The following is a 21443-nucleotide window of genomic DNA, read 5'->3' on the forward strand; positions in this document are numbered from 1 at the left end:
ACATCAAGAGGGTATCCATTGCTGATCTTAACATCCAAGACGGTCTGTAGAGAAAGAGCTGGTCTTCTGAGTATTTGGGGGCCTAAGCTGTTTAGGACTTTAAGCACCATGAATTGAACCCAGAAATGAACTGGTGGCCAATACAGCAGTTATAGAGCACAGGTTATATGATTTTGAAAGGCAACCCAACTCAGGAATTTTGGCCGCTGCATTTTGGACCAGTTGAAGTTTCTGAGTTGTCTTTAAGGACAGCCCTACGCAGTGCGCATGGAAGTTATCAGAGCATGGAGCGGCCATGTCATCACTGTCCAAGATGGTGAACCCGTCACCACTGAGAATAGGAATTCCTAGCCACTGAAGCCATCATGAAGCTCCATGGACAATGTTGGATGCAGGAGGACCTCCAAGCTCCTTCCATAGGAGGGCAACTCCATGCTGGGTCTCAATAATCTAACACCCTATAATGTAACTCAATAATATAACACCTCTCCAAAACTTGAAGTTACCTCATACTCTTCCTAACTCTGTCCCCCCAAAATCTGCTGTTGATAAAGGAAACCAATGGTGCAACGATGGCACGGCTTGCAACAAGTTGGCTTCAAAAGGAGATCAAAAGAAGAACAATGGTCTAGGCATGGGGAGATTAGCCAGATCAGTCCAGCATGGAGTTGAACCTGCTGCCATTAGACAGAAGTCCATGCGCTCCTGAAGAAGTCTACCCTGGTTAAGAAGCCTACGCTGGTTCCTATGGTTGTTTTAAACTACTGTCTGGTTGCACTGCAAGGGATTTGGGCTAGTTGACCCTTTGGCAGGGTGGATAAAAACCAATTATTATTTTTAAAAAAACATCAGATTTTTAAATTTAAATCAGATTTTTCTGATTTAAATTGGATTTTTAAAATAAAATGCTTTTGGAGGGAAAATATTTCTAAAGATAGATTTCTATTTAAGTTACAATATAGTCCAAAGGTTTTTTTTGTTTAGTCATTTAGTCGTGTCCGACTCTTCGTGACCCCATGGACCAGAGAACGCCAGGCACTCCTGTCCTCCACTGCCCCCCGCAGCTTGGTCAGACTCATGCTGGTAACCTCGAAAACACTATCCAACCATCTCGTCCTCTGTCGCCCCCTTCTCCTTGTGCCCTCCATCTTTCCCAACTCAGGGTCTTCTCCAGGGAGTCTTCTCTTCTCATGAGGTGGCCAAAGTACTGGAGCCTCAGCTTCACAATCTGTCCTTCCAGTGAGCACTCAGGGCTGATTTCCTTCAGAATGGAGAGGTTTGATCTTCTTGCAGTCCATGGGACTCTCAAGAGTCTCCTCCAGCACCATAATTCAAAAGCATCAATTCTTCGGCGATCAGCTTTCTTTATGGTCCAGCTCTCACTTCCATACATCACTACTGGGAAAACCATAGCTTTAACTATACGGACCTTTGTTGGCAAGGTGATGTCTCTACTTCTCAAGATGCTGTCTAGGCCTGTCATTGCCCTTCTCCCAAGAAGCAGGCGTCTTTTAATTTCGTGGCTGCTGTCACCATCTGCAGTGATCATGGAGCCCAAGAAAGTAAAATCTCTCACTGCCTCCATTTCTTCCCCTTATATTTGCCAGGAGGTGATGGGACCAGTGGCCATGATCTTGGTTTTTTTGATGTTGAGCTTCAGACCATATTTTGCACTCTCCTCTTTCACCCTCAATAAAAGGTTCTTTAATTCCTCCTCACTTTCTGCCATCAAGGTTGTGTTATCTGCATATCTGAGGTTGTTGATATTTCTTCCGGCAATCTTAATTCCGGCTAGGCATTCATCCAGCCCAGCCTTTCGCATGATGAATTCTGCATATAAGTTAAATAAGCAGGGAGACAAAATGCAGCCTTGTCGTACTCCTTTCCCAATTTTGAACCAGTCAGTTGTCCATATCCAGTTCTAACTGTAGCTTCTTGTCCCACATAGAGATTTCTCAGGAGACAGATGAGGTGATCAGGCACTCCCATTTCTTTAAGAACTTGCCATAGTTTGCCATGGTCGACACAGTCAAAGGCTTTTGCATAGTCAATGAAGCAGAAGTAAATGTCTTTCTGGAACTCTCTAGCTTTCTCCATAATCCAGCGCATGTTTAGTCCAAAGGTTAATCACCAGGAAATAAGGATTTGTTTAAGTTTTTCATGTGTGCTAAAACTCAGTCCAAGGTTTTGTTTTTTTTTTTTAAAAAATGTTTAACCACATCAGTTAACAAACATGGATACGTATGCTATAATGTTATTGTTTTAGTTAAATAACTTGTTTAAATTGTTATTAAGGAAATGATTATTTTTCTCCTTCCAATAAAGTACAACAGATATAACTGTAAAAACTACTCTGAAAATTTATTATTCCAAAAATGAAACCTTCATCTGGTTGTAAATATTAAGATTATATCATACTGACTAGTGATTTAAATCATGATTTAAATTGTGATTTAAATCAATTTGATTTAAATCAAATTCACCCTGCCCTTTGGGTCCCTTACAACTCTATGAACTACCTGCTTCCTGGTTAAGCTGGTAGCAGCTGAGAAGTTGCAAGAGATCCTGGCGGATATAAATTATCTACAACCGTTTCAATTTGAGTTTGTGCATGGTTTATCTTAGTTTATCAAACCCATCATACTGGATTTCATGGCATAATTGGGGTGGGTCGAAGCCAATTTGAGTTCTCTGGCAATAGGTGGGCTATCAATGCAACCTGTCGTCTTCTAGCCTTCTTTGGCTGAAGCGTGTAGAGATTTTCCTAAGGCTCAGAGGACTGCCAAGGCAACACACCGTTCTTGGGAAGACCCTAAGCCAGGCTTAAAAAGCAGAGACATCACCTTGCCAACAAAGGCCCATATAGTTAAAGCTATGGTTTTCTCAGTAATGAAGTATGGAAGTGAGAGCTGGACCATAACGAAGGCTGATCACTGAAGAATTGATGCTTTTGAATTATGGTGCTGGAGGAGACTCTTGAGAGTCCCATGGACTGCAAGAAGATCAAACCGATCCATTCTGAAGGAAATCAGCCCGGAGTGCTCACTGGAAGGACAGATCCTGAAGCTGAGGCTCCAATACTTTGGCCACCTCATGAGAAGAGAAGACTCCCTGGAAAAGACCCTGATGTTGGGAAAGATGGAGGGCACAAGGAGAAGGGGATGACAGAGGACGAGATGGTTGGACAGTGTTCTTGAAGCTACTAACATGAGTTTGACCAAACTGAGGGAGGCAGTGGAAGATAGGAGTGCCTGGCATGCTCTGGTCCATGGTGTCACAAAGAGTCGGACACGACTAAACGACTAAACAACAAGAAGCTAGGATGGTCTGAAGCAGAGGGTGGTGTGGTGGGTGGCTCCTGCTGGAAGCCAAATTCTCTCTCTCTCTCCCTCTTTCTTTGTGTTTGTGTGTGTGTGTGTGTGTGTGTGCGCGCGTGCCCTATCCAACTCCCACAAGCAGTTTTGCACTCTTCCAAGCATTTTATGTGTTGTTGTCTTCATATTAATAATAATTATAATTATAATCATTATAATAATATTTTTTTTATATACCCCACCCTCCCCGGCCAGAGCCGGGCTCAGGGTGGCTAACACCAGTAAAATCACAATAAAAACATAATAGGTGAGAAAAAAAACAATTTATTAAAATACTGGTTAAATTACAATTCAAAATGCAGCCTCATTTTAATAGTAGCCCATAGATCAAAACCACAAGGGGCTTGAAACATAAGGGTCAGACTGAGTCCAAACCAAAGGCCAGGTGGAACAGCTCTGTCTTGCAGGCCCTGCAGAAAGATGTCAAGTCCAGCAGGGCCCTGGTCTCTTGTGACAGAGCGTTCCACCAAGTCAAGGCCAGTACTGAAAAGGCCCTGGCCCTAGTTGAGACCAATCTAACCACTTTGTGACCTGGGATCTCCAAAATGTTGTCATTTGTGGACCATAAGGTCCTCTGTGGGACATACCAGGAGAGGTGGTCTCGTAGGTACAAGGGTCCTAGGCTGCATAGGGCTTTAAAGGTCAAAACCAGCACCTTAAACCTGACCCTGTACTCCACCGGGAGCAATTAAGGCAATGAATTGCTCACACAAGCCTCACACACATGAATATTCGGGTGGGGGTCGCTTCAAATTATTCTTGAACGTTGCGTGTTGATCTGCATTTTGCATTTTATTTTGTTTAGCTTTCTAAGTTAGTTAATTTGTAGAAGTAATTTGTTTGAACGTTGTGATAGTCATTATTTATTGCAATTGTTAACAGTGGATTGCCGTCTAATTATTATTTGTTGATGTTCAATTTTATTGCACTCTATTGTACTCAAATGGGTTATCGAATATTTCTTTATTGTTTGTTTTATAGTTCTGTTTCTATGATTCTTGCTATGGCATACATTTTTTTACAATGCGATGTGGCCTTTGTTGTATACTTCGTTGTTTCTTCTGCTTGCAAACTGCCTTGCTTATGGCAATATAGAAAAGCGGTATACAAGTTAAAAGTGAAATGAAATGAAAATGTCAGTGAGAACAGGACACAAAAGTAGTGTAGCCCCCTTTCCCTCTCCTTCCTTCCTTCTCTCCCCTCTCCCTCTCTTTCTCTCTCCTTTGTTCACATCTTCCTCACCTTGTCAGCATCACAAAATTAGGACAGGGGCTTCCTTAAGCTCCTTGCATTGACGATTGCCCACCCCGGCCTAATCTCTCAGGCCTGCTCTCGGAAATTCTTCTTAGCCAAACTGATGCCTGTGGGCATCGTGCAAACAAGACTGAAGCACAACAGCCACCTCACCTCCTGTGCTTTCCAGTAGCGGGTAGCCAGAAACATGACTGCCCTGCCGCTGTGGAGGCAGAGCGTAGATATTGTCGCTGGTAGCCATAGAGAGAACTAATCTAGAATGCAGCAGCTACACTGGGGACCGGGAGCGGCCGCCAAGACCATATAACACCAGTCTTGAAAGATCTACAGTATGTTTCTGAGCACAATTCAAAGTGTTGGTGCTGACCTTTAGAGCCCTAAACGGCCTCGGCCCAGTATATCTGAAGGAGCGTCTCCACCCCCATCATTCTGCCCGGACGCTGAGGTCCAGCGCCGAGGGCCTTCTGGAGGTTCCCTCATTGCGAGAAGCAAAGCTACAGGGAACCAGGCAGAGGGCCTTCTCGGTGGTGGCGCCAGCCCTGTGGAACGCCCTCCCACCAGATGTCAAAGAGAAGAACAACTACCAGACTTTTGGAAGACATCTGAAGGCAGCCCTCTTTAGGGAAGCTTTTAATGTTTAATAGGTTTTGTATTTTAATACTAAATCATCATCATCATAAATTTGTTCAGTCCTCTACTGAAGCCATCCTAGTTTGTGGCCATCACTAACTGCCATAGGAGAGAGTGCCATCACAGCCTGATTTGCAGAGCACAGTGGAACGGTGGTAGACTCTCCTTCCTTGGTGGTTTTTAAGCAGAGGTTGGATGGCCATCATCTGAGAGCCAGTGTGGTGTAGTGGTTAAGAGCGGTGGACTCGTAATCTGGTGAACCGGGTTCGCATCTCCGCTCCTCCACATGCAGCTGCCGGGTGACCTTGGGCCAGTCACACTTCTCTGAAGTCTCTCAGCCCCACTCACCTCACAGAGTGTTTGTTGTGGGGGAGGAAGGGAAAGGAGAATGTTAGCCACTTTGAGACTCCTTCAGGTAGTGATAAAGTGGGATATCAAATCCAAACTCTTCTTCTTCATCATCTGTCACAGATGCTTTAGTTGAGATTCCTGCATTGCAGGGGGCTGGATCAGATGAACCTCCTCACAGTCCCTTCCTGTTCTCCAATACCAGAGTGGTGCATGCTCTAGTTATCTCCCGCTTGGACTACTGCAATGCGCTCTACGTGGGGCTACCTTTGAAGGTGACCCGGAAACTGCAATTAATCTAGAATGCGGCAGCTAGACTGGTGACTGGGAGCGGCTGCCGGGACCACATAACACCAGTCTGGAGAGATCTGCATTGGTTCCCAGTACATTTCTGAGCACAATTCAAAGTGTTGGTGCTGACCTTTAAAGCCCTAAATGGCCTTGGTCCGGTATACCTGAAGGAGTGTCTCCATCCCCATCGTTCTACCCAGACACTGAGATCCAGCGCCGAGGGCCTTCTGGCGGTTCCCTCCCTGCGAGAAGGGAGGTTACAGGGAACCAGGCAGAGGGCCTTCTCGGTGGTGGCACCTGCCCTGTGGAATGCCCTCCCTTCAGATGTGAAGGAAATAAGTAGCTATCTTATCTTTAAAAGACATCTGAAGGCAGCCCTATTTAGGGAATTTTTAAATATTTAATGGTGTATTTTTTTAACACTCGATTGGGAGCCACCCAGAGTGGCTGGGGAAACCCAGCCAGATGGGCGGGGTATAAATAATAAATTATGATGATGATGATGATGATGATGATGATGAAGTAGTTTCTTTCATCTTTCCTGAATCTTCTGGTCTCTCCCAGGTCCTAGTCTGACCCTAAGCACTCAGTTTAGCGTAGCTTCCTATGTTTCTACAATGGGGAGAAAAGAGGGAAGTATTTGGAACTAAGAAGTGGCAAGATTGGGTGGGTCAAGCACCCCTTTCCCCCACTGTCTCTCTGGTCTAAACCTCCCCCTCCAATAAATCGCTTCTGCAAAGGATAAAGGGCCTCAGGGTCGGGTTGCACACATCTGCACGTAATGTAGGTTCTGAACTGTCACCCAAACCGGTCCTTCCGTGAACCACAGATGATGTAACTCATAAATTATGCATGCTTGCAATTTACTCCAGTGCAAGAGTTCCCTTACTCTAATGGGGATCAGATTCACAAGCCTTCGGAAGGTGTGAACGGTGTAAGTAACAATGTTTGTTAACTTGATGTGTCAGAAGCGAGTCCTCTCCTCCCCATGCACTCACTGCAATTCCCAATTGTTCTGCTTTACGGATATCAAATGGGGCAAACAGACAGAAAAGGGGCAGGGTTTTTGTATAAGGAGCACAGTGGCCAAAAGTATGTCATGTAAGCAAGGAAGTTCAAATCCCTTGGGCAAGAGAGAGCCTTCAATGAGCCATGATCTTCTTACCCTCAGCCCTTTCATCTATAACAGCGGTTCTCACCCTGTGGGTCCCCAGATGTTGTTGGACTACAACTCCCATCATCCCTGGCCACTGGTCATGCTGGTTAGGAACGATGGGAGTTGTAGTCCAACAACATCTGGGGACCCACAGGTTGAGAAACACTGATCTATAAGATGCCTGAGTGCAGGCTAGATGCAGGAGATGGCTGGGCTTACCAGCACTTTACATATCTGAGTGTGGCCCTTATAGCCTAAGTAAAATGCATGTGCGCCATACTTTGGTTATCATAACCCAACAGACAAGATGTCTATCCAAAGTTAAAAAGACAGCATTATTGAGGGGGGGAGGTAGGCTCTTTTCTGGGCCCCAATAAACGTCTGAATTCATACAGTCCTGGGAGGCTGAGCCCATAACAGCAGCAGAACTGGCAATTGGCTGGGATGAACAGGGGACCAATGGGAAGAACCCACGGTTCAGAGCTTGGAATCAGGAAATGTGCTGGTGGAGATTTGCCCTTTAGTACCCTGGAGAGCTCCCAAGGAGCAGACAGGTTGCCCTAATGAGTGGTTGGTGCTAACTAGTAATAGTAATTTATTATTTGTACCCCGCCCATCTGGCTGGGTTTCCCCAGCCACTCTGGGCAGCTTCCAACAAAGATTAAAAATACCTTAAAATGTCACACATTAAAAACTTCCCTGAACAGGGCTGCCTTCAGATGTCTTCTAAATGTCAGGTAGTTGTTTATCTCTTTGACATCTGATGGGAGGGTGTTCCACAGGACGGGTGCCACTACCGAGAAGGCCCTCTGCCTGGTTCCCTGTAATGTGGCTTCTTGCAGTGAGGGAACTGCCAGAAGGCCCTCAGAGCTGGACCTCAGTGTCCAGGCAGAACGATGGGGGTGGAGACGCTTCTTCAGGTAACTAACTGAGCTTATATGCTCCATCAGCCAATCCACCCCTCTAAGGCTGTGCCCCCTTGAGGAGAAATGGAGAGATTTTTAAGGGGCAGCACTGCTCCCCGAGAAGACTCAACACGAGGGAAAGCGAGCTTACAAAGGTTCCTCACCAGGGTCTAGCAGGGTACTAGTCCACATTAAGTAGCAGGGGATAGAAGTGCTCCTACCTAATACAAACAGACATGGAAAAGTGTAGGGGGCATGCCCCCACAACAGGAAGACCCCCATTGTTATTTTGAATGCACAGCCTCGACCGCAAAGGTCTGTTAATGCAGCCTCGACCATAACGAGACAATCAGACACCATTGCAGCAAATCTCCACATTATTAATTGAAATGAGCTGATTGCCTCGGCTCTTGATTGCCTCGGCATGGCAAAAGCTTCCCACCTAGTCCATTTTGTCTCTAATGGCTTTTATTAATAGCTCTGCTTGTTGTTTGGGGGGGCGGAGAGAGCCTAACCCGACGTGCATCAGTGTTGCAGCATCTGTGCACCCTACGAGTTTCGACGAGCAAAGGGCCAGTTGATATGATCGGCAGAACTGAAGCTTTTCCTGAACTGTACCACTTCCTGCTACGAGTGGGGGCTCACAAGCTGGCTGCTGCATTTCTCTGTATGGGAGCTATGGAGAGATGTTGTCTAAGCACAGAGCTGAGGCCATCTGAAACCTTACAGTATGTAAGGTAAAGGGAAAGGGACCCCTGACTATTAGGTCCAGTCGTGACCGACTCTGGGGTTACGGCGCTCATCTCGCTTTATTGGCCGAGGAAACCAGCATACAGCTTCCGGGTCATGTGGCCAGCATGACTAAGCCGCTTCTGGTAAACCAGAGCAGCACACAGATACGCCGTTTACCTTCCCGCCAGAGCAGTACCTATTTATCTACTTGCACTTTGACGTGCTTTCGAACTGCTAGGTTGGCAGGAGCCGGGACCGAGCAACGGGAGCTCACCCTGTTGCGGGAATTCGAACCGCTGACCTTCTGATCGGAAAGTCTTGGCTCTGTGGTTTAACCCACAGCGCCACCCATGTCCAATATCTTTAGAGCAGCTGGCTTTGTGGTCCTATGGGGCCTTTATCAAAGTCTGCAGGTCCTGGTTGTGTCTGAAATCTTAGCTGCAAATACTTGGGGGTTGTATAACCAGGTTGGAGAAAGGCTAGTAAAAACAACGCTGAGTTAAATTCAAAAGGACTTCAACAGATTGGAGAACTGGGCACAAGCTAACAAAATGAATTTCGATAGGGACAAATGTAAGGTTCTGCACATAGGCAGGAAGAACCACATGCACAAATATAAGATGGGCAACACCTGGCTTACTAGCAGTACATGTGAAAAGGATCTAGGGGTCTTAACACACAACATTGTGATGCAGCAGCAATAAATGCCAATGCTCTTCTAGGCTGCACCATCAGAAGTTTAAAAAGTAAAGGGACCCCTGACCATTAGGTCCAGTTGTGGCCGACTTTGGGATTGCGGGGCTCATCTCGCTTTATTGGCTGAGGGAGCCGGCGTACAGCTTCTGGGTCATGTGGCCAGCATGACTAAGCCACTTCTGGTGAACCAGAGCAGCACACGGAAACGCTGCTTACCTTCCCACTGGAGTGGTACCTATTTATCTACTTGCACTTTGATGGGCTTTCGAACTGCTAGGTTGGCAGGAGCAGGGACCGAGCAATGGGAGCTCACCTCATTGCGGGGATTCGAACCACCGACCTTCTGATCAGCAAGTCCTAGGCTCTGTGGTTTAACCCACAGCGCCACCTGCGTCCCCAACAGAAGTTAAGTTTCCAGAATAAGGGAAGTCCCACTCTATTCTGCCTTGGCCAGACCATACCTGGAATAGTCTGTCAAATTCTGGGCACCATAGTTGACAAGAAGGATGTTGACAAGCTGGAAGGTGTGCAGAGGAAGGCAACCAAGATAATCAGCTGTCTGGAAATCGAGCCTTATGAGGAACGGTTGAAGGAGTTGGGTATGAAAAGAGGAGTCTGAGAGGAGATACGATAGCCATCTTCAAATATTTCGAGGGCTGTCACCTGGAAGAGGGAATAAGCTTGTTTTCTCCTACTCTGGAAGGGAGGACTCGAACCAATGGCTTCAAGTTACAAGAAATGAGATTCTGACTAAACATCTGGAAGAACTTTCTGACAGTAAGAGCTGTCTGACTGTGGAATAGTCTCTCTCAGGTGACTGTAGACTCGCTTTCATTGGAGGTTTTTAAGCAGAGGTTGAATGGCCGCCTGTCATGGATGCTTGAGCTGATATTTCTGCCTTGCAGGGGGTTGGACTAGATGACCCTCGTGGTCCCTTCTAATGCTACAATTCTATGATTCTATGAAATGGACCAGTTGTCTAACTTGATATATTATTATGCCCCTATGCTCACACTTGTTACAACACTATCCTCCTGCGCTCTAACTTGTTAGAACCCTATGCTCTTATACTCTTAAATAAGCAAATACTGGAACATTGATTTAAATTAGCATAACAGAAGTTAACATATGCAATAATTAAGTTTGTGAAGAAGATTCAGTCAAGCTTCTGATTTTTGAAATTGAATTGTTCAGAAGATTGAATCCTTTACTTTTAAAATTTGCCTTTTGTTTCGTAATATTGACATAAGACATTCCATTTTCATTTCACAAAGAAGATACATGCACTTCACTGCAGCAGAAAACTCTGCTCATGTGAGGTTATTATACCTTGAACTGCTTATGGGAAATATTAAAAGAAAAAAGGAAAGGAAATCACAGTAATAAATGTTTTCACCCAATCTGCAATGCATCAATGAAGACAAGCAACTTCTAAAAGAAAGCTGAAATCCTCACGATTCTAGAGAGAACCAAAAGCCTGACCAATGGCCCCTCAACAGTGTGTGGTTTATTTGACGAAAACCTGGGCAAATCTGGCAGCAGAGAAATAAGGAATTGTAATACTGGTGATTTGCAGTTGAACATTTCGATTTCTTTTTGAAATCATGCAGCATTCAGGAAGTGACAAAGGGACACTCGCAATTTAAACATCTAATGGTAGAATCCACCAATTTTATAACAGTAAAAACGCTCCTTCAGATGCATAGTTCTATTCTGGATGCCTAACAGATGTTTTCACGAAGGATTTGGGACAGAAAGAATATAAATGCAAGGATAATGGCTGCCTAATGAAATTTAGTCTGCAATTAATTCACACATCCAATTAATACAATCCCCAAAGGAAAGTCTATTATCAAGACAGGAAACCTTTTGTTGATCACAAGGGTCACTATCAGGCAAAAGATCCCAAAACCAGAAATGAATATTTTAATCCTTCGGGTTGCAATAAATATTCCCAACAGAGGTTTAAGGAAGGTCCCATTGGAAGCCGTAAGCAAAAGTTGTTTATACCCCATTCCAAGGAGCTCCAAACTCTGTCTCTAAAACAAGCAATTTTTGCAAGCATTTATTGTAATGCGCATTGTGCACAAATGTTTGTCATCAGCTTGGAGGAGGCATTGACAGCAACTTTGCATGCTATTTGGGTATGCAAATAACACCCACCCAAAAAAACCATATTTCCTCAAGCCATGAATACTGTTTGATGTCCTTCCTCAACCAGCAGGGATGTGGGTGGCGCTGTGGTCTAAACCACAGAGCCTCTTGGGCTTGCCGATCAGAAGGTCAGTGGTTTGAATCCCTGCAATGGGGTGAGCTCCCGTTGCTCTGTCCCAGCTTCTGCCAACCTAGCAGTTCGAAAGCACACCAGTTCAAGTAGATAAATAGGTACTGCTGTGGTGGGAAGGTAAATGGCATTTCCGTGCGCTCTGGTTTCCGTCACGGTGTCCTGTTGCATCAGAGGCGGTTTAGTCCTGCTGGCCACATGACCTGGAAAGCTGTCAGTGGACAAACGCCGGCTCCCTCTGTCTGAAAGCGAGATGAGCACCACAACCCCATAGTTGCTTTTAACTGGACTTAACTGTCCAGGAGTCCTTTACCTTTTCTTACCTTTTTTTATACTAGGTATCTTTGCCAATGATTCAATAGTGTGCAAACACACATTCTCCACCAAAGGCTCACCGTAGTGCAACTGAAAACACCAGCGCAGGAATGACGCAACCAAGGACAATCTAAAAACTGCCTTCCTGGATCAGACCAATGCCCCTCTGATCCCAGGGGCAAAATAGCTGTTGTTTGGCTCCCATCAGACTCAGCCAGAATGGCCAGTGGCCAGGGATTATGGGAGATGTAGTCCATTTGGAGGGCCAAGGGGTCCCCATCCCTTATTTGGCCTGATATCTTGTAATATCACCTCTCAAGTCTTCTCTTCTCCAGGCTACACAATATTTTGCTTCCAGAATGAGAGCAGCCAGCCAGGTACCTCTTCAGGGGAAGATAGTTATGGGCAGTTCCTGCTGCTATCTTTCTCCAAACCACACATTCTCTCTATTAATCTCATTCATCCATTAATCATTTTATTGCATGCCACCTTTCCATAGTTAAAACCATGCTCAAGGCAGCTTACAACATGAAAAAATGTGCGTAATTACAAACATAACAAAAGTACCGTATTTTTCGCCCTATAGGACGCACTTTTTCCCCTCCAAAAATGAAGGGGAAATGTGTGTGCGTCCTATGGGGCAAATGCAGGCTTTCGCTGAAGCCTGGAGAGCGAGAGGGGTCGGTGCGCACCGACCCCTCTCGCTCTCCAGGCTTCAGGAGAGCCGCAGCGCCAGCCCCACAAGGTCGGGGGACAGCGGGGAGGCGGAACGCCCATCCCACTATCTCCCGATGTGGTTTGGAGACTGACGGCGGGGAGACGTGTGCTTCTCCCCGCCGCCAGCCCTGCAAGCTCTGGGGACAGCGGGGAGGCGCAGCGCGTCTTCCCGCTGTCCCCGGACCTGGTCTGCAGGTGGGCGGCGGGCAGAAGAGCGCTTCTCCCCGCTGCCGGCCCCACAAGCGCCTGGGGGGGAAATAATTTTTTTTCTTTATTTCCCCCCAAAAAAACTTGGTGCGTCCTATGGGCCGGTGCGTCCTATGGGGCGAAAAATACGGTAGTTGTAAACAGTAAATTGTTGTTGTTGTTTAGTCTTTTAGTCGTGTCCGACTCTTCGTGACCCCATGGACCAGAGCACGCCAGGCACTCCTGTCTTCCACTGCCTCCCGCAGTTGGGTCAAACTCAGGCTGGTAGCTTCCAGAACACTGTCCAACCAACTCGTCCTCTGTCGCCCCCTTCTCCTTGTGCCCTCCATCTTTCCCAAAATCAGGGTCTTTCCCAGGGAGTCTTCTCTTCTCATGAGGTGGCCAAAGTCTTGGAGCCTCAGCTTCAGGATCTTTCCTTCCAGTGAGCACTCAGGGCTGGTTTCCTTCAGAATGGAGAGGTTTGATCTTCTTGCAGTCCATGGGACTCTCAAGAGTCTCCTCCGGCACCATAATTCAAAAGCATCAATTCTTCGGCGATCAGCCTTCTTTATGGTTCAGATCTCACTTCCATAAATCACGACTGGGAAAACCATAGCTTTTACAATACGGACCTTTGTTGGCAAGGTGGTGTCTCTGCTTTTTAAGATGCTGTCTAGGTTTGTCATTGCTTTTCTCCCAAGAAGAAACAGTAAAATAAAACTCATCAAAAAGTAAACAAATTGAACATTTTCCACATACACCTAAAAAGATATAAAAATAAAGATACACAGAGGTGAGGAACCACAGACTGAATTAGTCCTGCCCAGTGCTTTTTTTCTTTAAAAAATATATATTTAGCGGTACTGTCATTTTCCTACTCATATGGAAATACTGCCCCGCAATGAGGCCAAGCTTAGATTCACAAAATGTTTAGGGGTATGCGTACCCCTGCGTTCCCCCCCCCCGAAAAAAAAGCAGTTGTCCTGCCACAGATCCCAATTTGGCCTGCAAAGCCTTTCCCCCTTAACATCTACTGAGCACATCTCTCACTCTCTCTGCTTGTGCATGAGCCCGCAATTTCCTCACCTTCCCACAGCGAAGTCTACATGTTTGAAATCAATGGACTCAAATCTACCTGCTACAAGCTTGGCCTGGGGAATAAATAAACGGCTGCAGCTGTCGATTAGTATCCCAGTGCGGGCAATAAATTATTTCAAAGGGGGCCTGGCAAAGGCCCTGTCCAGCCCTCATGCAGGGACCAAAAAGCTTTTAATCTGGTGCAGAGCCTCTCCTCTCCACGCCAGATGGTCATCTGATATAGCATGGGGGAGAGGCAAGTGTTAATTCAATGCCTCTCTCTCTCTCTCTCTCTCTCTCTCTCTCTCTCTCTCTCTCTCTCTTATTTCCATACCACTACTATTGTTATCAGAAGCCAAGGACCTAGGGCAGGGGTAGGCAACCTAAGGCCCGGGGGCTGGATGCGGCCCAATCACCTTCTCAATCCTGCCCACGGATGGCCCAGGAATCAGCATGTTTTTACATGAGTAGAATGTGTCCTTTTATTTAAAATGCATCTCTGGGTTATTGGTGGGGCCTGCCTGGTGTTTTTACATGAGTAGAATGTGTGCTTTTACAGCAGATGCTTGGGTTGTGAACGTGATCCATGAGGGATGCACGTTCGCAACCCTCATCGTTCACAACCCGCAGAAGCGCATCTGCGCACGTGCGGCTAGTGATTTGGCACTTCTGTGCATGCGCAAAGTGCGATTTAGTGCTTCTGCGCATGCGCAACTGCCGAAACCCAGGACTAACCTGTTCCGGTAATTCTGGGTTTCGGTGGATGCGTAACCCCAAAAAATACAACCTGAAGCAGCTGTAACCCAAGGTATGACTGTATAGTGGTACCTCGGGTTACATACGCTTCAGGTTACAGACTCCGCTAACCCAGAAACAGTACCTCGAGTTAAGAACTTTGCTTCAGGATGAGAACAGAAATTGTGCTCTGGCGGTGCGGCGGCTGCAGGAGGCCCCATTAGCTAAAGTGGTGCTTCAGGTTAAGAACAGTTTCAGGTTAAGAACAGACCTCCAGAACGAATTAAGTACTTAACCCGAGGTACCACTGTATTTAAAATGCATCTCTGGGTTATTTGTGAGGCATAGGAATTCGTTCATTTCCCCCCCCCCAAAAAAAAAAAAAAAAGTCTGGCCAACCACATTGTCTAAGGGATGGTGGACTGGCCCACAGCTGAAAAAGGTTGCTGACCCCTGACCTAGGGGTTCCTCACTTGGAACCAATATAACAAAATGGGCATGTGAGCAATCATGTGCATATCCAGCATATAGTTAAACTGTGGAACTCACTCCCACAGGAGACAGTTATGGCCACCAGCCAAGACAGCTTTAAAAGAGGACAAATTCATGGACATGAGAATATAAGAAGAGCCTGCTGGATCAGGCCAAAGCAGACCCATCTCGTCCAGCATCCTGTTCTCACATTGACCAACCAGGTGCCTGTGGGAGACAAGTGAGCTGGATTCAAGGACAAGAGCAACTCTCCCCTCCAAACTGGGACTCAGAAGCACTTGAAAGATCTTGAAAGATCTACATTGGCTCCCAGTATGTTTCCGAGCACAATTCAAAGTGTTGGTGCTGACCTTTAAAGCCCTAAACGGCCTCAGTCCTGTATACCTGAAGGAGCGTCTCCACCCCCATCGTTCTGCCCGGACACTGAGATCCAACTCCAAGGGCCTTCTGGCAGTTCCCTTGCTGCAAGAAGTGAGGTTACAGGGAACCAGGAAGAGGGCCTTCTCGGTAGTGGCACCTGCCTTGTAGAACGCCCTCCCATCAGATGCCAAGGAAATAAACAACTACCAGACTTTTAGAAGACATCTGAAGGCAGCCCTGTTTAGGGAAGCTTTTAATGTTTAACAGACCACTGTATTTTAATACTTTGTTGGAAGCCGCCCAGAGTGGCTGGGTAAACCCAGCCAGATGGGTGCGGTATAAATAATAAATCATTATTATTATATTATTATTACTGTCCAATCCTCTCTTGAAGCCATCAAAGTTGCCTCCTGTGGGAGAGAGTTCCACAGTCTAACTAGACACTGTGTGAGGAACTCCTTCCTTTATACTGCCTTGAATCTTCCAATGTTTAGCTTCACGGCAGGTCCATGGGCTGCAGTCTTATGAGAGAAGGAGAAGGAGAAGAACTCCACAGTTCTGGAAGACACCAGATCTACCCACTCTGGAAGAATGGCAGATGAAGATGACAGACTATATGGGACTGGCAGAGATGACTGGCAGAATCCGAGACCAGGAGAAAGAGACAGTGGAAGAAGATTGGAAGAAATTTAAAGACTATCTTAATAAATATTATAAAATTAACGAAGGTTAGAATTGACATGGGTTTAAAAATTATGTGGTTTTCAGGGGTGTTGATTATGGAAAAAGAATAGAATTATTAAAAAATATGGGAAGTAAGGGAATGGATTTGCTGATTAGATAATGAAATTAGAATACAGAAGGGGGAGGTATGAGGAGGTCGGGGAAATTAGGTTTAAGAAAATAAGGATGGAAATTATACTTGTTTCTTTTTGTTTTCTGTTTGTGTATGTTTTTATTGTTAAACTTTAATAAATATCATTTTTTTAAAAAAAGAACTCCACAGTTCTATGATTCTTACATCAGATGGTGGTGAGGTTGCTGCACCCTGGCTCAGTACAAGGAAGCAGGCAAAGAGTAGGCAACTGAGGAGTCCCACTGACTTCTGTCTCCTTGTGTCTCTCCATCTCTTTGTAGGGTTTCGTATGTTAGGTAAACAGTCTCGGTCCAGTATACCTGAAGAAGCGTCTCCACCCCCATCATTCTGCCCGGACGCTGAGGTCCAGCGCCGAGGGCCTTCTGGCGGTTCCCTCATTGCGAGAAGCAAAGCTACAGGGAACCAGGCAGAGGGCCTTCTCGGTAGTGGCGCCCGCCCTGTGGAACGCCCTTCCAGCAGATGTCAAAGCGATAAACAACTACCTGACATTCAGAAGACATCTTAAGGCAGCCCTGTTCAGGGAAGTTTTTAACGTGTGATATTTTACTGTATTTTTGGTTTCTATGGAAGCCGCCCAGAGTGGCTGGGGAGGCCCAGCCAGATGGGCGAGGTATAAATAATAAATTATTATTATTAATATTATTATTATAGTGTGGTTTCTTTTTGCAAAAGGTACTTTATGTTTTATTCCTGGAACGACTCCCACCTCCCCCCTTTGCATCAGACGGTGTGTACATTTTGTTGGATGCCTTCTGTTCATAAACAATCTGTTGAGTGTTTCCTCGACTTAGACAGAACTGGGATGGCGTCCAATCCCAGCCTAAAGCCATTTGCGGCTCGCAGAGGCTGCTGGCTTGCTGACGCGGCTGCCATCTCACTTGACGGCGCCGCCGGAGGGGGGCTAAGTTGGCGGGTCCCCCTTCTCGACAGGGGGTGCCAGGCACAACAGCAACACCCACCCACAACCAAAGTCGCCAAGTCTTCAGCTCAGTGGGGGGTTAGGGTTGGCAAATCTGTCACTTTTCGTTTCTCTTTCCCCTCGTCTTAATTCCAGTTCCCCCCAGATCAGTTTACATTAAAAAATGGGGGGGACACCCCATGGAAATACACATTTTTATAAAGCCATTTTCCGTGAGATCGTAAGATTAGCCTGCTAGGAGCCATTGCCCCACATATAACCTCTTACCCACTGCAGAACTGTAAAAAAATGGTATTTTGGTGGGTGGCGCTGTGCGTTAAACCACAGAGCCAAGGACTTGCCGATCAGAAGGTCGGCAGTTCGAATCCCCGCGATGGGGTGAGCTCCCGTTGCTCGGTCCCTGCTCCTCCCAACCTAGCAGTTCGAAAGCACGTCAAAGTGCAAGTAGATAAATAGGTACCACTCCTGTGAGAAGGTAAACGGTGTTTCCGTGCGCTGCTCTGGTTCTCCAGAAGCGGCTTAGTCATGCTGGCCACATGACCCGGAAGCTGTACGCCAGCTCCCTCGGCCAATAAAGCGAGATGAGCGCCGCAACCCCAGAGTCAGTCACGATTGGACCTAATGGTCAGGGGTCCCTAACGTACAATTTGGAACTCCCTGCCCACATGTTTAGAAAATCGATGTGAGTTTTAATCTCTTTTTTTTAGTCTATTGCCAATTGAACTTTTCCAAAGTCTGAAATTATTGTCAATTCTTTTTACGGAAAACGTTCTCTTTGTTTAATCGGCTTTGAGGTTTCTTTGTTAGCTCGCTTGCTTTTACAGTCAAGGGGTGTGTACATTTTATTAAATAAATAAATTAAAACAAATTGTGGACAAGACCGATTTCTCGAAGGGTGATCTCCATTTATTTGGTTTTTGCCAACGCAGCTACTGCATCCTAAAAATTAAGCATGGCTTCGATGCAGTTTGAAGTTCATAACCTCCCTGTTTTCTTTCTTTTATGTATTAACGTGAAGGCGGCTCTTTGGTTTTCTCCAGAAACGATTCAAAGCACACACTGTTTTAATTCTGAAGAATAAAACAAGTCTCTCATCTGGAATAGCCTATGTGGCGCAGTGCCTCCCATTGTCTTTCCTGCATCTTCCAAGGTTCAGCGTCATTGGACACCTCTGAGTTCTTGCATCCCGTGCTGTGCAGTTAGAAATTCAGATATACAGTGGACGCTCGGGTTGCGAACATGATCCGTGTGGGATGCACATTTGCAACCTGCAGCGTTTGCAACCCGCAGTGGTGCGTCTGTGCACATGTGGGTTGCGATTCAGTGCTTCTGCACATGCGCGACCCCCGAAACCGGGAAGTAACTTGTTCCAGTACTTCCAGGTTTCGGTGGGTCCGTAACCCCCCCCCCAAAAAAAAAAACGCAACTTGAAGCGTCTGTAACCCGAGGTATGACTGTATAAGCTGGGTGACAAATGGTTCCTTAAACCAGAATTACAGTTGCCAAAAGGGAAGACCTAGTTGCCATTTTGGGGCCAGATGGCTCAAAAGTCATATTTTTCAATATGGTTTTTTGGTTCCTAAAACTCATTCCGTTTGTGCAGCTAAAATATAATGGATAGAATCCTACACAGTGGGGTATTAGTGTGTGAAAACAATCCAGATCCAACTATCCCCAGGCATTTGCCTCCAGATGATGGAGAGGCATGGTCGCAAGTGGCTGATAAAGGGTAAAGTTAAAGGGGACCCCTGGCCATTAGGTTCAGTCGTGACCAACTCTGGGGTTGCGCGCTCATCTCGCTCTATAGGCCAAGGGAGCTGGCGTTTGTCCGCAGACAGCTTCCGGGTCATGTGCCCAGCATGACTAAGCCGCTTCTGGTGAACCAGAGCAGCACACGGAAACGCCATTTACCTTCCCGCCAAATTCCCGCCAGATTCTCACCTATTTATCTACTTGCACTTTGACGTGCTTTCGAACTGCTAGGTTGGCAGGAGCAGGGACCGAACAACGGGAGCTCACCCCGTTGTAGGGATTCGAACCGCCGATCTTCTGATCGCCAAGTCCTAGGCTCTGTGGTTTAACCCACAGCGCCACCCGCATCCCTTTGTGGCCGATAGCCGGGTGCCAAATGAGCCCGGTGCCTGGAAGATTTCGGATGCTGTCGCTACACACATGTGCTGCGAAGGTTTGGAGCTAGACTCTAGATCTTCTGCCTTGCAGAAGGCATTATCTGCCAAGCTTGTGTGTACATTATTCTCTCTGTGTGTAAAACACTCCTAAGAAAACAGCAGGCTTCAATGAGGCAAACGATTGTGCAAATCCAGCCTCATATTGAGCGACTCGAGTCAAGTGTCTTCCAAGTCCGCCACATTTCATAGAATATTCCACAGATCACCTTCAATCGATGTAAGAACGTAAAAAAGCAAACAACTTGCACAAAAGCCACTTAAGTCGAGTTCAGGCATGACTGAAGTGGTGGGTGGGTGGGTGGGTGTCTGCTGGGGAAAAAGCAGCACATTGGGTTCCTGAATCACCTTGGTAATATATGGAAACTCCAATCATGTGGGATCATCCTGATTGTGTTCTCCTTTCCCATACCACAGGGTTGCCATGCGCCCGGAATTTCCCAGACATAGCTGGAATACAGGGCTGGATTATGTTTGATGACGCCCTAAGCTACTGAAGGCAATGGGGCACTTTATATGTCCAGCTGTCCTTTATCACAACAAATTGTCACTGTTTTTTGTGTTGAATATATGCTATATGTATGTATGGAAGTGATGTATGGAAGTGAGAGCTGGACTGATCGCCGAAGAATTGATGCTTTTGAATTATGGTGCTGGAGGAGACTCTTGAGAGTCCCATGGACTGCAAGAAGATCAAACCGATCCATTCTGAAAGAAATTAGCCCTGAGAGCTCACTGGAAGGAAAAATCCTGAAGCTGAGGCTCCAATCCTTTGGCCACCTCATGAGAAGAGAAGACTCCCTGGAAAAGACCCTCATGTTGGGAAAGACTGAGTGCACAAGGAGAAGGGGACGACAGAGGACGAGATGGTTGGACAATGTTCTCGAAGCTACCAGCATGAGTTTGACCAAACTGCGGGAGGCAGTGGAAGACAGGAGTGCCTGGCGTGCTCTGGTCCATGGGGTCACAAAGAGTCGGACACGACTAAACAACAACAACAATATGCTATATGGTAATTTCTGGACCTAATAGGTATCTCAAGCCATTTGCGCGTGTGGCCATGCAACCAGTCCATGCAGAATGTAGGCACCCTATATATAGAAAGGAGCAAACCAGTGATATTTTAGGGAGCAGGCTGGCAGGCTTACATTATAGGAGCCTACAAAACACTGTTGCTGTATGTAGGCTTTATTATATTATGGCAACCTATGTCGGAAGTCTAGATTTTTTGCAAATTTCCTTAAAAATATCTCAAAAACTCAACAACTTTTGTGTCTGGATTTTCACTTTTTGAAACATGGCAACCCGACATACCATCTCGGCAGAAGAGCCTTTGCTCTCCTACTTTTAAGGCTCGCCGGGTTGTGGGAGAAGGTGGGTCTGGAATGCTTTCTAGTGATAACGTGGCAGCCAGCTCCTCCTCCTCCTCTCCCATTGTTTCCCAACTTCCCCCCTCATCTTCCTCTGAGCGGTGATCTCCCTCAAACCCCTGTTGTAATTCTGAACTGTCTTCTTCTTCCCTGGAAGGGTCAGGCTGGGGAAACAGTCTCCCCCTTTCCTCCTCTGCCCAGTCCCTGACATCACCCCACTTGGTCACTGGACAGGACCAGGAAATTATTTGGTCCACCCAGATGCCTGAATGACATCCCTAAGGAGAGATCTGCAACCGCTAAGAACATAACAGAACACCATATAACACCGGTCCAGAAAGATCTTCATTGGCTCCCAGTACGTTTCCGAGCACAAGTGTTGGTGCTGACCTTTAAAGCCCTAAAAGGCCTTGGCCCAGTATACCTGAAGGAGCATCTCCACCCCCATCATCCAGCCCGGACACTGAGGTCCAGCGCCAAGGGCCTTCTGGCGGTTCCCTTGCTGCAAGAAGTGAGGTTACAGGGAACAAGGCAGAGGG

At 46.5% G+C, this 21443-nt stretch overlaps 1 protein-coding gene and 1 long non-coding RNA gene across 2 annotated transcripts in view; one reads left to right on the plus strand and one right to left on the minus strand.

Annotated features, from left to right (window-relative positions):
* The window catches only part of LOC307212053, a 326205-nt gene that overhangs the window by 243232 nt on the left and 61530 nt on the right, over nucleotides 1-21443 (plus strand). The window lies entirely within an intron of this gene.
* The window catches only part of XKR6 (XK related 6), a gene marked incomplete at its 5' end in the record, with an annotated part of 172786 nt that overhangs the window by 132347 nt on the left and 18996 nt on the right, over nucleotides 1-21443 (minus strand). The gene's annotated exons all lie outside the window — the stretch shown is intronic.

This window comes from Podarcis cretensis (assembly GCF_951804945.1).
Source record: "Podarcis cretensis genome assembly, chromosome: 3".
NCBI lineage: Eukaryota > Metazoa > Chordata > Lepidosauria > Squamata > Lacertidae > Podarcis > Podarcis cretensis.